Genomic DNA, 13,322 nt, shown 5'->3' with positions numbered 1-13,322 from the left:
CCTTCTGATGAGGACTTCCCTGGCATAGCTGACCTTCCTGCTCAGGAGCAGGCCGAGCATTCCCTGTTCTCCCTGCCAAGAAGCTGGATGGAGGGGCAACATAAAAAAGGGCCTGGTAGAATCAGACAAAGTTTCAAACCAATAGCCAACACGACCTTCCATGTTCATTCATTCATTCATTCAACACATATTTATCAAGCTTGTGCTGTGTGTCTGGACTAAGTGATGAGAGCACAGCCATGAACAAAATAGACAAAAAATCCTTCCACTCAGGGAACTTATGTCTTAGTGAAGGCAGGCAGACAATAAAGAAGATAGATATTGTATGTAGTCTATTGAATGGCAATAAGTGCTCCCAAGAAAGAGAAAACAACCAATGGGAAGAGCGAATATGGGGGTGGGGTGGTGCAATTTAAAAAAGAATGGTCAGGGAAGCTTCTCTGAAAAAGTGGCATTTAAGTGAACACCTCAAGAAGGCAAAGGAGCAAGCCGTGTGGATAGTTCGAGGAAGAGCATTCCAGGTAGAGGGAACATCAAGCCCAGCAGCCCTGGGCCAGAGGTTATGTTGAAGTATATAGAAAAGAGGCCAAGGAAGGTTAGCAAAGGGGAAGGGGGAGGAGATGCATTCGGAGAGGAAATGAGTGTGACAGCAGGTAGGACCTTTTCAGCCTTGGTGAGGCTTTGGGTTCTACTGAGTGAAATGGGAGCTAGTGCAGGGTTTTGAACAGAGTAGTGACAAATACTTTTTTCAAACAAAAAACAGAGTAGTGACAAATACAGGATCAGTTTGGCTGCTGTCATGCAAATAGGTTGAAGGGGAAAGGGGCAAGGAGGAAAGCTAGTGGACCGGGAGAGAGGTGATGGGGGCTCAGACCAGGGTGGTAGTGGAAGTTGTAGGAAATAATTAGCGACATAGTTCCTTTGTGCTCTGACATTCTAGGTCCAGATTTCCCACCAAATCCAGAATTAGTTGTGGCAACCTTTTCTCTTTAGTGAGAAAAAGGTGTACAGGGTGTCCTATAGAAATACCCTTCTTAGCCCCTCTGAGCCCCAAGCTGATCCCAGGGCCCCACCTGCCTCTCTAGCCTGTCAGCTCCAGGAAGGCAGGGTCTTTTGTCTGTTTGGTTCACTGCTGTATCTCCAGTGCCTACAACAGTGTCTGGTGCTTACTTGACAATGAATGAATGAACAAAGAGTGCTGTGGAAGCCTAGAGGAGGGAGCAAGGAAGTCAGCCAGATGGTTGGGGGAGGAGAGGGGTAGTGATGGGGGGCACAGCTGACCTGCCTATTCAGCCAGACCCCTGGAGAGCACTACACGGGCAGAGGTGGGTCCTTTCCCTCTCAGCTTGGCTGACGGAATGTGAGTGTGAGTGTTGGCAGTGTTATTGTTCGGTCATGGGAGCAAAAGAGAAGTGGCTGCCTTACCTTCCTGCTCCCATCTTAGAAATAGGGAAGCCAGTCTAGCAGAATGGATAGAGTCAGGTCCTGACTAGAGGCAGGAATTAGGGACAGACAGAGTCCTCCTCTCTTGCCATCCCTACCCTTGTGGCACAACCCTCCTTCCTACCCCAGGAGCTTCATTCCCATTCAACAATATGCCTCCCCAACTTCTCTGTTTTCCCTCCTGCTGAATCTTCTCCAAATTCTCCACCAGCCCTCTCCTTTCTTCGAAACCCTCACTCCATTCAGTGGAAACTCCCTTTATTCCTGAAACTATCTATAGCCTCCTTTCTTAGTAACAACCTGATTCGTTGCAGACACCAACACCCTTATCTCTGCAGTCTGCTACAAAAGCCTCACTTTCCCTCTAATTCAAGAGAAGGGCCGATGGGTTGTTTCCATCAAACCACAGGCACACCGTTTTCCTTTTATGTTACTCACAGGTATGCCACCAGCCATTATTCATGTAATTTGGGGCAGGTGTTACAAAGATTTATCAAGCATATTGCCATTAAGATAAGCAAAGAACTGTTGTTTTATTTTGTACTTTCTTGTTCATTGGTCAGTCCAGACTTCTAGTTAAATATGGCAGATAGAATAAATACATTTAGTGCTATTTCCTCCCCAGGTCCCACTAAATTAATAGCAAAGGGATTTTGAGGGGAAAAAAAAGATAAATTAAAGGACTCAGAGAATAACAGAGGAGACAGACAATGGCTATAAAATGTTGGAAGCTGGCAAGCAGATGGAAGAGGACCAGAGAGAAGGGAAGCCCAAGCTGGCAGTGGGGGAAGTGCAGAAGCAGATCAACTTGTTCCATAAAACCTCAAAAATGTTCAGGAATGAGGCTCACCACATACTTCTGGAATTAGGGTATATTTGGGCTGAAAACAAGTGGATTGGTTGAAAGTTTGAATAAGAAAAATTAGACTTGCAAATGCCTTCTTCCATATTGGTAGAACACCAGAGGTTTATGCTCTAGAGAGGCTGGATGTGGACACGCCAGCCTCAGATGAAAGCAGAGGTACATCATGGGAACAGGAAAACAAGGTGATCGTCTACGTACTGAACAGTGAGGCCTCCCACATCCTCTTTCCTCACTCAACTCCAAGAACACTGGCAGCCATTATACTGTTATCATCTCCTTTCCCCTGCAAGAGATTGGAAGCTTCCTCTCTTGGGAGTTGGATATGTGGATATTCCCTAAAAAAGCCTAGAGAACTATACTGTGACCAGTTGAAAAACCTTACTACATTCTGCACACAGAATTCCAATACACTTTTTAATTCCTCACTCTTAAAAATGAGCTGACAACCGAGGATCACCAGACATTGAGGAAATCCTTTAATGTAAAACACAGAGACCAAAACAAACAGAAAAATGAATCCAGAGGAAATAGACACAATGCAGAAAGCAGAAGAAAACTAAGTACAAACAACCTTAACATCTTAGATGTTAACAAAAGATGGCAACAACAGAGGGCCATCTTTTGCTCATGTCATATATTATCTGCATGTCAACTGAAGTTCTGCTCTCTGTTGTCTTCACTCCAGGATCTGAGCTGGAGGAGCTGCTAACTGGGGTATCAGCAGCCTCATAGCAAAGGAGAAAGCAAGATGTTGGAGTGATTCTCAAAGATTCTGCTCAAAAGTGGGACATGTCATTTCCACTCACATTGCATTGAGCGAAACAAGTTATATGTCCAAATCTGATGTCAACAGTGCAGGAATTATAACTCAAGTACATGGACAGGCCCGATAGACAGGGATAGGAAATATTTTGGCAATACAGAATCTACCAGAATCCATGAAGCAAAAACAAGAGGCAGTCAAAGAAGAAAAGAAGAGAGTTTATAAATGATCAATACGGAAACATAAACATTAAATAAATGGTTAGAAAGATAAAGTTGACAGCAAGTAGACAAAAAGAGAAATGAATGAAAAACAGAAAATTTGAACGCTCCAAGAGGCCAAAAATCGGAATAAAAGGAGTGCTGGAAAGAAGGAACAGAGCCAAGAGAATAAGAAACTGTTAATGAAATAGTTCAATTGCATTTCTCAGAATAGAAAGATATAAATTTCTGAATTGAGAGGGCACATCAGGTATCCAGCACAATAGATGCAAAAAGACAAGGCACATCTTTGTGAAGTTTTAGTACACTTGACAAAGAGATCCTAAAAGGTTCCAGAAAGAAAAAATAGATGCATACAGAGTCTCAAGCAGTAGAAAGTATACAACTCCTCTACCATGCAACAGAAGCTAGAAGATAATGGATTAATGTCTTCAAATTTTTTAGGGAAAATAATTTCCAACTTATAATTTTATACTTGAATGACCTAGTGTGCGAATAAAACAAAGACACGTTCAGACTTATAAGTTGTCAAAACATATAGTCTGCATGCACCTCTTCTCAGGAAGCCACCGGAGAATCTGATCCAATACAAGGAAGACTAAACTGAGGAATCAGGAGATAACATAAGAGGAAGGTGGAGGTGATCCCCAGCATGGTGGTAAAATGGAAGTCCCTGGACTCCAGGCAGCCAAGGAGGCCAGCTGGAATGGATCACGGAGGGTTCCAGGGGAGGTGCTTCCTAGGACAAGATGTTTAGACAGATTGCGATGAGATTTACTGTTCTGGCAGACAGTTTGCCGATGAATTAGTTATAAGTACACAGAAAACCAATCAAACACATGCAAAAGTGAAGACAATTATTAATTCTGGGGAACACAAAAATTATTCAAGAGAAGACATGTAATCATAGGACACTTCAGGGCTCATAGTTATATTAATGTCAACACTGACTATTGATATAGCTGTATTAGGTCGATGGGAAGAGGGGAAGTGTTTGTGTATAGTCAAGTGGATGAGGAGACAGCAAAATCCTCGTCTTCTAGAATGGGAAGGCAATAGATTAAATCTAAACCTGAAAAATCAAGACATCAGTACATAATTTAGAAATATGGCAAAAAGTATTTTTCAGCTAAAAGGGATGACAATATTTACCTCTAAGGAGTGGGGTACTGGGTATAGAAAGTATTAGGGCAGGGACCTTATCTTTTTGTTGTTGTTTATAGGCTTGTGCATTGGAGTAAAAAAGAAATGTGTACAAGTCTGGTGTTTGTTATAAACCTTACACACTATGTACATTGATAAAATGCTTTTTATATTTTATTTTCCTAATTAATGGTGAGATTGAATATCTTTTACCATGTTTATTGGCAATATTTGTTGTTCCTCTTCTGCAAATTTCCTGATCATATCCTTTGCCTATTTTTCTTTTGGGTGGTTTGCTTTTCTAAGCATTCATTTCCAGGAGTTCATTATCAATTATAGGTTCATACATTAATTCATTCAACAAATATTTATTGAACAAGGTACTGTGTGCTAGATGCTAGGGATACAGCAGGCAACAAGACAAGCCGAGTTCTTGTTCTCATGGAGCACACCTCGTAGACAGACAGAGAACAAGTCAACCAATACACAGACACGCTGCTTTCTGATAAGAGTAAGTGCTCTGAGGAAAAGGGAAGAGGGTGACAAGATGGATTGTGAAAGGTAGGGCATGGCTTCTTTGGATTGGTCAGTCTGAGGAGGCCTCTCTGAGGAGGTGAAATTTGAGTCATCCAGGCCTCATGAGGATTTGGGGACAGATGTAGCCTTTCAGACAATAGGAATAGCAACTGTAGATGTCCTATTGCAAAAAAGAAAAAAGAAAGAAAGAAAGAATAAAGAAAACCGTAGCGGATAAAAGTTGCCAATCACTTCTTTCAGTCTGTCACTTGTGTTTTAACTTTGTTTATGGTGCCTGTTGTCATACAGACATTTCAGAATTTTAATGTGAGCAAATCTATCAATCTTTTCATTTAGAGCTTTTGCTTTTTGTGTTTTCTTTCAAAGATTTTCCCTACATCAATATTATAACCATAATTTTCAATATTTTTATAATAGCTTTATGCTTTATATTTTACATTTTATGCTTTTAATTTATCTGTGATCTAATTCTTAAGTGGCGTGAAGAGAAAAGTTCTATGTTTTTCCTAAATTACTTCAATACCATTTACTGAATAGACCATTATTTCCCTTCTGATTTGAAAGGACACCTTCATTAAATACCAGATTACCACATACCCATGGATGTGTTTCTGGTCTCTATTCAGTTGCTTTGTTTGGCATCTCCATCCCTGTGCTAAGTCTGATTATTAGGCCAGTAATCCTGCCTTAGGCCAAATTGGCTATTCAGGGTGCTTGTCCATTCTGATTGGCCTGAATTTAGGCCACACCCACTGTCATCTATTTTGAATAGGAGCTGTAGCACACACTTTTCATTCTGAAAAAATATAAAATATTTTGATTTTTGGTAAAGTAAGTCCAAGTCTCCCTTTTCATTGTTCTTCCCTTTCAAAATTGTCTTAGCTATTCTTGTACATTTTCTCTCACACATGAATTTTCTAATCAATTTGTCAAGTTCTGTGAAAACTCCTGCTGGGAATTTGACTGTGATGGAATTAAATTTATGGATTAGCTTGAGAAGAATTCATATTGTTACAATATTGAGTTTTCCCACCCAGGAACATGTATGTTTCTCCATTTATTTAGCTCTCTTTAAATGCTCTTTAGCAAAATTTTATACTATTCTTTTCATGTCTGGCACACTTCTTGTTTGGGTTTTCTTTAGCTATGTTATAGTTTTGTTGCTTTTGTGAAAGAAACCCATTTATCTATTTTATTTCTAATGGGTTGTTGCTGTTTTCTATTGATTTATTGTTAAATAAATTTCATTTTTAAACAGTTTAAATTTACAGGAAAATTCCAAAGATAGTACAGAGAGTTTCCATATACCCCACACCTCATTTTCCCTATTTTTAACAATATTTAACAAATGCCTATGGTACATGTGTTACAATTAACGAACCAATAGTAGTACATTATTATTAACTGAAGTCCATGGTTTATTCATAATTCCTTAGTTTTCCCCCATCTCCTTTTTCTGTTCCAGAAGCCCATCTAGGGTCCATACTTTATTTAGTTGTTATGTCCCCTTAGGCTCCTTTTGGCTGTGCCAATTCCTCAGACTTTTCTTGTGTTTGGTGACCTTCACAGTTTTGAGGAGTGCTGGTCAGGTATTTTGTAGGATATTTCTCAATTGGGATTTGTCTGATGTTTTTCTCTTAGACCGGGGTTATGGGTTTTGGGGAGGAAGCACACAGAGGTAAAATGTCATTTTCATTCAACATAGGAAGAGAATTTTGGTGTTGTTGGTGTTGTGTGATCACCTGGCCTAGGTGTGTTTGCCAGGTCTTTCCACTGGAAAGTTACTTCCCCCCTCTCCATATTGTATCCTTTCGGAGGAATGACTGTGGTCAGTCCACATTTACAGAGAAGGGAATTGTGCTCGTCTTCCTTGGGCAGAGTATTTACATAAAATATTTGGAATTCTTGTACACAGGAGATTTAGCTCTTCTCCATTTGTTAATTTATTCAGGCTTTATTTCTATCAGTATGGACTCATGGATATGTATTTTATACTTTCAGTTATAATCCAATACTATATTTGTTTTGTTGCTCAGATTTCTACTTTGGCCACTGGGCACTCTTTCAGGTGGCTCCTATGCTCCTTTGACACGCCCCCCCCAAACAATGTGTGGGTTTTTTTTTGTTTTGTTTCGTTTTTATCTGTTTTTGAGTGCTTCCTTACTTTCTGATACTATGAGATACTCTGGCTTATCATGTATAAGTCCTCTCCCAAATCAGCCATTTCTTCAAGGAGCCCTGGTTCCTTTTATTGGAGTATCAGAAACCAAGATCTGGGCACTAGGCATGCTCATTGCTTCTGGAGTGTTATTGCTTCTAGGCCCTTTCAGCTGACAGAACAAAGAAATAATTGTGTGTATACTAACTCATGTGTATACACACATCTATAAATATTTCTATATGTATCCATCTAGATCTATATATCAAGCTAAACATGAGTTCACATTGCTGTCTTCAACTCTAATCCATTACCACATGGATGATTCTAGCTTCCTCCTCTTGTCTATCTGTAAACTCTCACATCAATAAAGAGAAACCTGGTTTCCACCATCTGCTATCCATTCCTGTAATTGTTCAATTCCAATGTACATAGATAGTGGTATCAGAATGTTAGCCCATACCCCTGTGGGAAACAACTCTATCAACTAGCGTATAGTGCACATGTGCAGTTTCTTTTACCTTTTAGTCTTACAGACTATGCTGATTCCGAAGTTATTGTGGTCAATACCTTTCCCCCTCTCTGTCCTTCAGTGAGATTGTTTCATACATTTGCAATACTTTTAGATTCTTTTGTCACATTCTGCATTCCATCCTGGGATCCCCGATCTCCTAAACAATTTTTAAATTTTTTTTGTGTTAAGATTCCCTCTTTGTGCTGTAAAGTTCTATGAGTTTGGAAAAATGCAGAGTCGTATATCCACCATGACATACTATACAGATATTTTCACCTCCTGAAAATCTCCTGCGCTTCACCTATTCAGCTCTTATCTTCTCCCTTTGAGCCCCTGGCAGCCACTGATCTTTTACTCTAAGATTGTCACTTTAGTTTTGCTTTTTCCAGAATGTCATGTAGTTGGAATCATATAGCATGTAGCCTTTTCAGACAGGCTCCTTTCACTTAGCAGCATGCGTTTAGGATTTACCCATGTCTTTCTGTGCCTTGATAGCTCATTTCTTTTTAGCACTAAATACTATTTCATTATCTGGATGCACCAGTTTGTTTATTCATTCACCTATTGAAGAAAACCTTTGTTGTTTTAAGTTTTTGGTAATTATGAATAAAGCTGCTATAAACATTTATGTGCAAGTTTTTGTGTGGGCATAAGTTTTCAAATCAGTTCACTTAATACCTAGAAGTGCAAGTACTGGATTATATGTTAATATGTTTAGTTTTGCAAGAAACTGTTGAATTGTCTTCTGAAGTGGCTATATTATTTTGCATTCCCCAGCAGCAGCAATGACAGAGTTCTTATTGTTCCACATCCTCACCAGCAATTGGTATTGTCAGATTTTGAATTTTAGCCATTCTTTTTTTTTTTTAAGATTTTTTTATTGGGGAAGGGGAACAGGACTTTATTGGGGAACAGTGTGTACTTCCAGGACCTTTTTTCCAAGTCAAGTTGTTGTCCTTTCAGTCTTAGTTGTGGAGGGCGCAGCTCAGCTCCAGGTCCAGTTGCCCGTTGCTAGTTGCAGGGTGCACAGCCCACCATCCCTTGTGGGAGTCGAACCAGCAACCTTGTGGTTGAGAGGATGTGCTCCAACCAACTGAGCCATTCGGGAGCTCAGCGGCAGCTCAGCTCAAGGTGCCGTGTTCAATCTTAGTTGCAGGGGGCGGAGCCCACCATCCCTTGCAGGACTCGAGGAATTGAACTGGCAACCTTGTGGTTGAGAGCCCACTGGCCCATGTGGGAATCGAACCGGCAGCCTTCAGAGTTAGGAGCATGGAGCTCTAACCGCCTGAGCCACCGGGCCGGCCCAAATTTTAGCCATTCTTATAAGTGTGTAATGTCGTTTTAATTTGCAATTCTCCAGTGATAAATGATGTTGAGCATATTTTGGTCTGCTTATTTGCTATCTGTATATCTTCTTTAATGAGGGTATCTATTCAAGTTTTTCACCCTTTTTTATTTTGTGTGTGTGTGTGTGTGTGGGTGAGTGGGTGCATGTTTCTATTTTGTTTGTTTGTGTGGTTTGGTTGAGAACCAAGTATGTTGGTTCTGGGGCCTCTTGGGAGGGGTTCCACTGCAGGCCCAGGTCAGCCACTGCCTATGACCGGCTGGAGGCTACTTGGTAGGAGCTACAAAGCGATCCATGATTGGTTGCTGCCTGTACTAGACCTGGAGGCTCATGGGAGATGCCACACTATGAACCGAGGACAGCTGCCACCAGTACTGGGTCTGGGGTACCTCCGCAAAAAGCCAAAACACACTGAGGCCTGCTGCCAGCTCCCAGCTCCCATAAGGTTCCACCACGGATAAAGCCTCCTGCAGTATGATTTGGGTGTGGTGGGGTCTCAGTGAGTCAACAGGGTAGAGCAGGCAGAGCTCACCAGACCAATTCAAATTCAGATTTGGCCATAGGCGGGACAGTGGGGGTGGGACTCAACACAGGAAAGATGGTGCCCGCTTGCTGGCTGAAGGTGAGAAGAATTCCACACAGGCAAAATGGTGACTATCTTCCAGCCCTCACTCAAAGCCACGCACCTCAGTCTACCCTCCCCCACATATGTCTCCGATGTCCCCCCAGTCACTGTCCCTCTGCCGGAGCCCAAGGTGAGTGCCTGTGAGCAAGTGAGTCTGTGCGCAGACACTATAAGAGGATGTCTGGGTTTCTCACAGCCTTCTGTCCCACCCAGATGGTTGGAATCCCCACTGTTTTTCACAGCCAGATGTGGGGGCTCCTCTTCCCAGCACCAGTACTCCGGGCTGGGAAGCCTGGTGTGGGGGGCTGGGGTCCCTCCCTCCTCTGTGGGGAGCCTTCGCGGCCGAGATATCCATCCTGATTTTCATCCACCACACAGATGTTTGGGGTTAGCCTGTTCCATGTCTCTGGCCCTCCTACTCGTCTCAGTGTGGCTTCTTTATATCCTTAGTTATAAAACTTTTGTTCAGCTACACTTCAGAGGGTTCTCCAGGTTGATTGTTCTATAATATAATTGTTATTTTGATGTGTTCACGGGATGCGGCAAGCACCGCATTTATTTACTCCGCCATCTTGGATTGTTCTGCTTTCACCCATTTTTAATTGGTTTGTTTTATTACTTTTGCATTTTGAGTTCCTTGTATATTTTGGATACAAGTCCTTCATCAGATATGTGTTTTGCAAATATTTTCTCCCAATCTGTGGCTTACCTTTTGATTCCTCTAAGAGTGTCTTTCACAGAGTACATGTTTTTAATTTTAAGAAAGTATAACATGTTATTTTATTTTTCTCTTACAAACCATGCTTTTGATATTGTATCTAAAAACTCACCACAAACTGAAGGATACCTAGACTTTCTCGTATGTTTTCTTCTAGAAGTTTCACATTCAGATCTATGACCCATTTTGAAGTACTTTTGTGAAAGGTGTAAGTTCTATGGTTAGGTTTGTTTTTGTTGTTGTTTTTTTGAGGTAACATTGGTTAATAACATTGATAAGTATCAGGTGTGCAACATTATAATTCAATATCTATATATACTATAGTGTACTCACCACCAAAAGCCTAGTTTCCATCTATCACCATACATTTTACCCATTTTGCCCTCCCTCCATCCCCTCCCCCTCTGGTAACCACCAATCTGTTGTCCATATCTATGAGTTTGTTTTTTTAATTTGTTTTGTTGGTTCATTTTTTATATTTTACATATGAGTGAAATCATACAATTTTGTCCTTTTCTGTCTGACTTATTTCACTTAGCATGACACCCTCAAGGTCCATCCAAATTGTTGCAAAGGGTAGGATTTCACCGAGTAGTATTCATATATATATATATATATATATATATATATATATATATATATATATTTATGTGTGTATATATATACAAATATACATATATACATATATATATATATCACATCTTCTTTATCCATTAAACAGTAGATCGATCAAGCTACTCCACTTCTGTGTATTTTTATGAAGAATATAAAACCACTAATTAAAAAAGATATGTGCACCCCTATATCCATTGTTTGTCGCTTTGTTTCTTTTGTTTTGTTTTTTCCTCTTGAGTATCCAATTGTTCCAGCCCCATTTATTGGAAAGACTACCCTTTCTCCATTGAATTGCTTTTGCTCATATGTCAAAGATCAATTGACTATATTTGCATGAGTCTGTCTCCTGGCTCTCCATTCTGTTCTATTCATCTGTGTGTCTATTCTTTCACCAGTACCACACTGTCTTGATTAGTGTAGCTTATTACTTATTATATCGATTACTATAGTCAGTCTTGAAATTGGGCTGTATGAGTCTTCCAACTTTGTTCTTCTTTAATATTATGTTGACCACTGTAGGTCTTTGCCTTTCCATATACACTTTAGGATCAGCTTGTGAATACAAAAACTACTTGCCGGGATTTTGATTAAGATTGTGTTAAATCTATAGATCAAGTTGGGAAGAATTGACAACTTAACAATGTTAAGTCTTCCAGTCAATGAACACAGGGTATCTTTACATTTCATTTAGATCTTTGATTTTTTTTCATCAGTTTTGTAGTTTTTCACAAACGGATCCTGTACATATTTGTTAGATTTATATCTAAGAATTTTATTTTATTTTGGTGCTATTGTAAATGGTAGGAATTATTGTGGGTCATTTTAGAAGCTGTCTACTACAAATTTTACAGGTAAATCTTTGACTACCCTACCCTTCCAAGTCCTTCTATGGTTATTGGTCTAACAGTTCTATTTCTTAGACAGTTTTGGTAATTTATTATTTCTTTGAAAGTAATTTCATCGAAGTTTTCAAATTTATTTGTAAAATAAAATAATCTTCTCTAAAGCTGAAGTTCATTCCTAGTATTATTTATGTCTTCTCTTTTTTTTCTTATCAGAAAGAACATTTGTCTATTTCATTGGTCATTTCAAAGAGCAAGCTTTTTTTGTATTTTCTTTCATTGATTTCTCCTTTATCTTTATTAATTCCTTCCTTTTACTTTTGTTTAGCTTATGTGTGTTTTTCCTAGCTCTTAAAAACTTTATTTATCATCAGTTATTTTTTTTTTAATAATTGTATTTAAGGCCATTCACTTTCCTCTGAGTACCACTTTGGCTATACCTCACCAGGTTTTTGTTTTGTTTTGTTTTAGTTACAGGTGTACAATGCAACATGATAGTTAGACATTTATACCCCTCACAAAGTGATAACCCCCCTTCCCCAAGGTACTACCCTTCTGACATTTTATATACCTGTTACAATATCATTGACTATGTTCCTTATGCTATACTCCACCTCCTGTGAATGAATATATATATATATATATATATATATATATATATATATATATATATATATATATATATATAAAATAGTTGACAAAAATATGGAACGCTTCACGAATTTGTGTGTCATCCTTGAGCAGGGGCCATGCTAATCCTCTTTGTATTGTTCCAATTTTAGTAGATGTGCTGCCGAAGTGAGCACTATACTTCACCAGTTTTGATACATAGATATCTTATTGTTTTTCATCTTGCGTTGATTTGTAATTTCCAATCTGATTTTGTCATTGACCAGGTTAGAAGTGTGTTTTTCTCTTCTTATTTCCAGTGGCATAGATTTCAAACCATTGTTTTGTTGGTAAATGTAATTTGTTTTGTCCCTGTGGCTAATACGTGACCCTCTATGATTTTTATTTGGAATTTGTTGAGATTTTCCTTGTGGTTTACTACATGATCCATTTTTATAAGTATTAAATGTGCATTTGAAAAGTGTGTGCATTTTCTGTTTGTTAGTACAAACACACACATGTTCAAGTTTATTAATTGTATTATTTAAATTCTATATGTCTTTGTTTAGTTAGTATGTTAGTTAGTAAGTTAGCACCTGACGTGGCAACTTCTGCAACAGTTATGTTTTTTACACTACAATTGTGTATTTGCAGATCTCTGTTTTAAACCTATGTTGTAAAGGCTTATAGTTATACCTTTGTGATGGCCTGTACCTATTATCAATGAAATAGCCTTAATTTTTTTTAATGCTTTTTGCTTTGAATTCTGTTTTATCTGACATTGATGTTGCTATACCGGTATTCTTTTTATTTGCACTTGAGTATATTTTTCAATATTTTTATTTTCAACCTTTTTGTGTTATTTTGTTTTACATATGTCTTATAAATGGTTTTAAAAGTATGCATTTTATTTCTAAGCTTCTA

At 39.0% G+C, this 13,322-nt stretch overlaps 1 non-coding gene across 1 annotated transcript; it reads right to left on the bottom strand.

Moving 5' to 3' along the window:
- Nucleotides 1-12,488: 12,488 nt before the first annotated feature.
- On the bottom strand, nt 12,489-12,595 carry LOC117030650 (U6 spliceosomal RNA). The gene has a single exon (XR_004424432.1). It is a non-coding gene; the product is annotated as a U6 spliceosomal RNA (small nuclear RNA).
- Between the last annotated feature and the right edge of the window lie 727 nt (nt 12,596-13,322).

This window comes from Rhinolophus ferrumequinum, chromosome X, assembly GCF_004115265.2.
Source record: "Rhinolophus ferrumequinum isolate MPI-CBG mRhiFer1 chromosome X, mRhiFer1_v1.p, whole genome shotgun sequence".
NCBI lineage: Eukaryota > Metazoa > Chordata > Mammalia > Chiroptera > Rhinolophidae > Rhinolophus > Rhinolophus ferrumequinum.
Note: the sequence above shows the minus strand (reverse complement) of the source record. Positions and strands in the feature narration are given on the sequence as shown.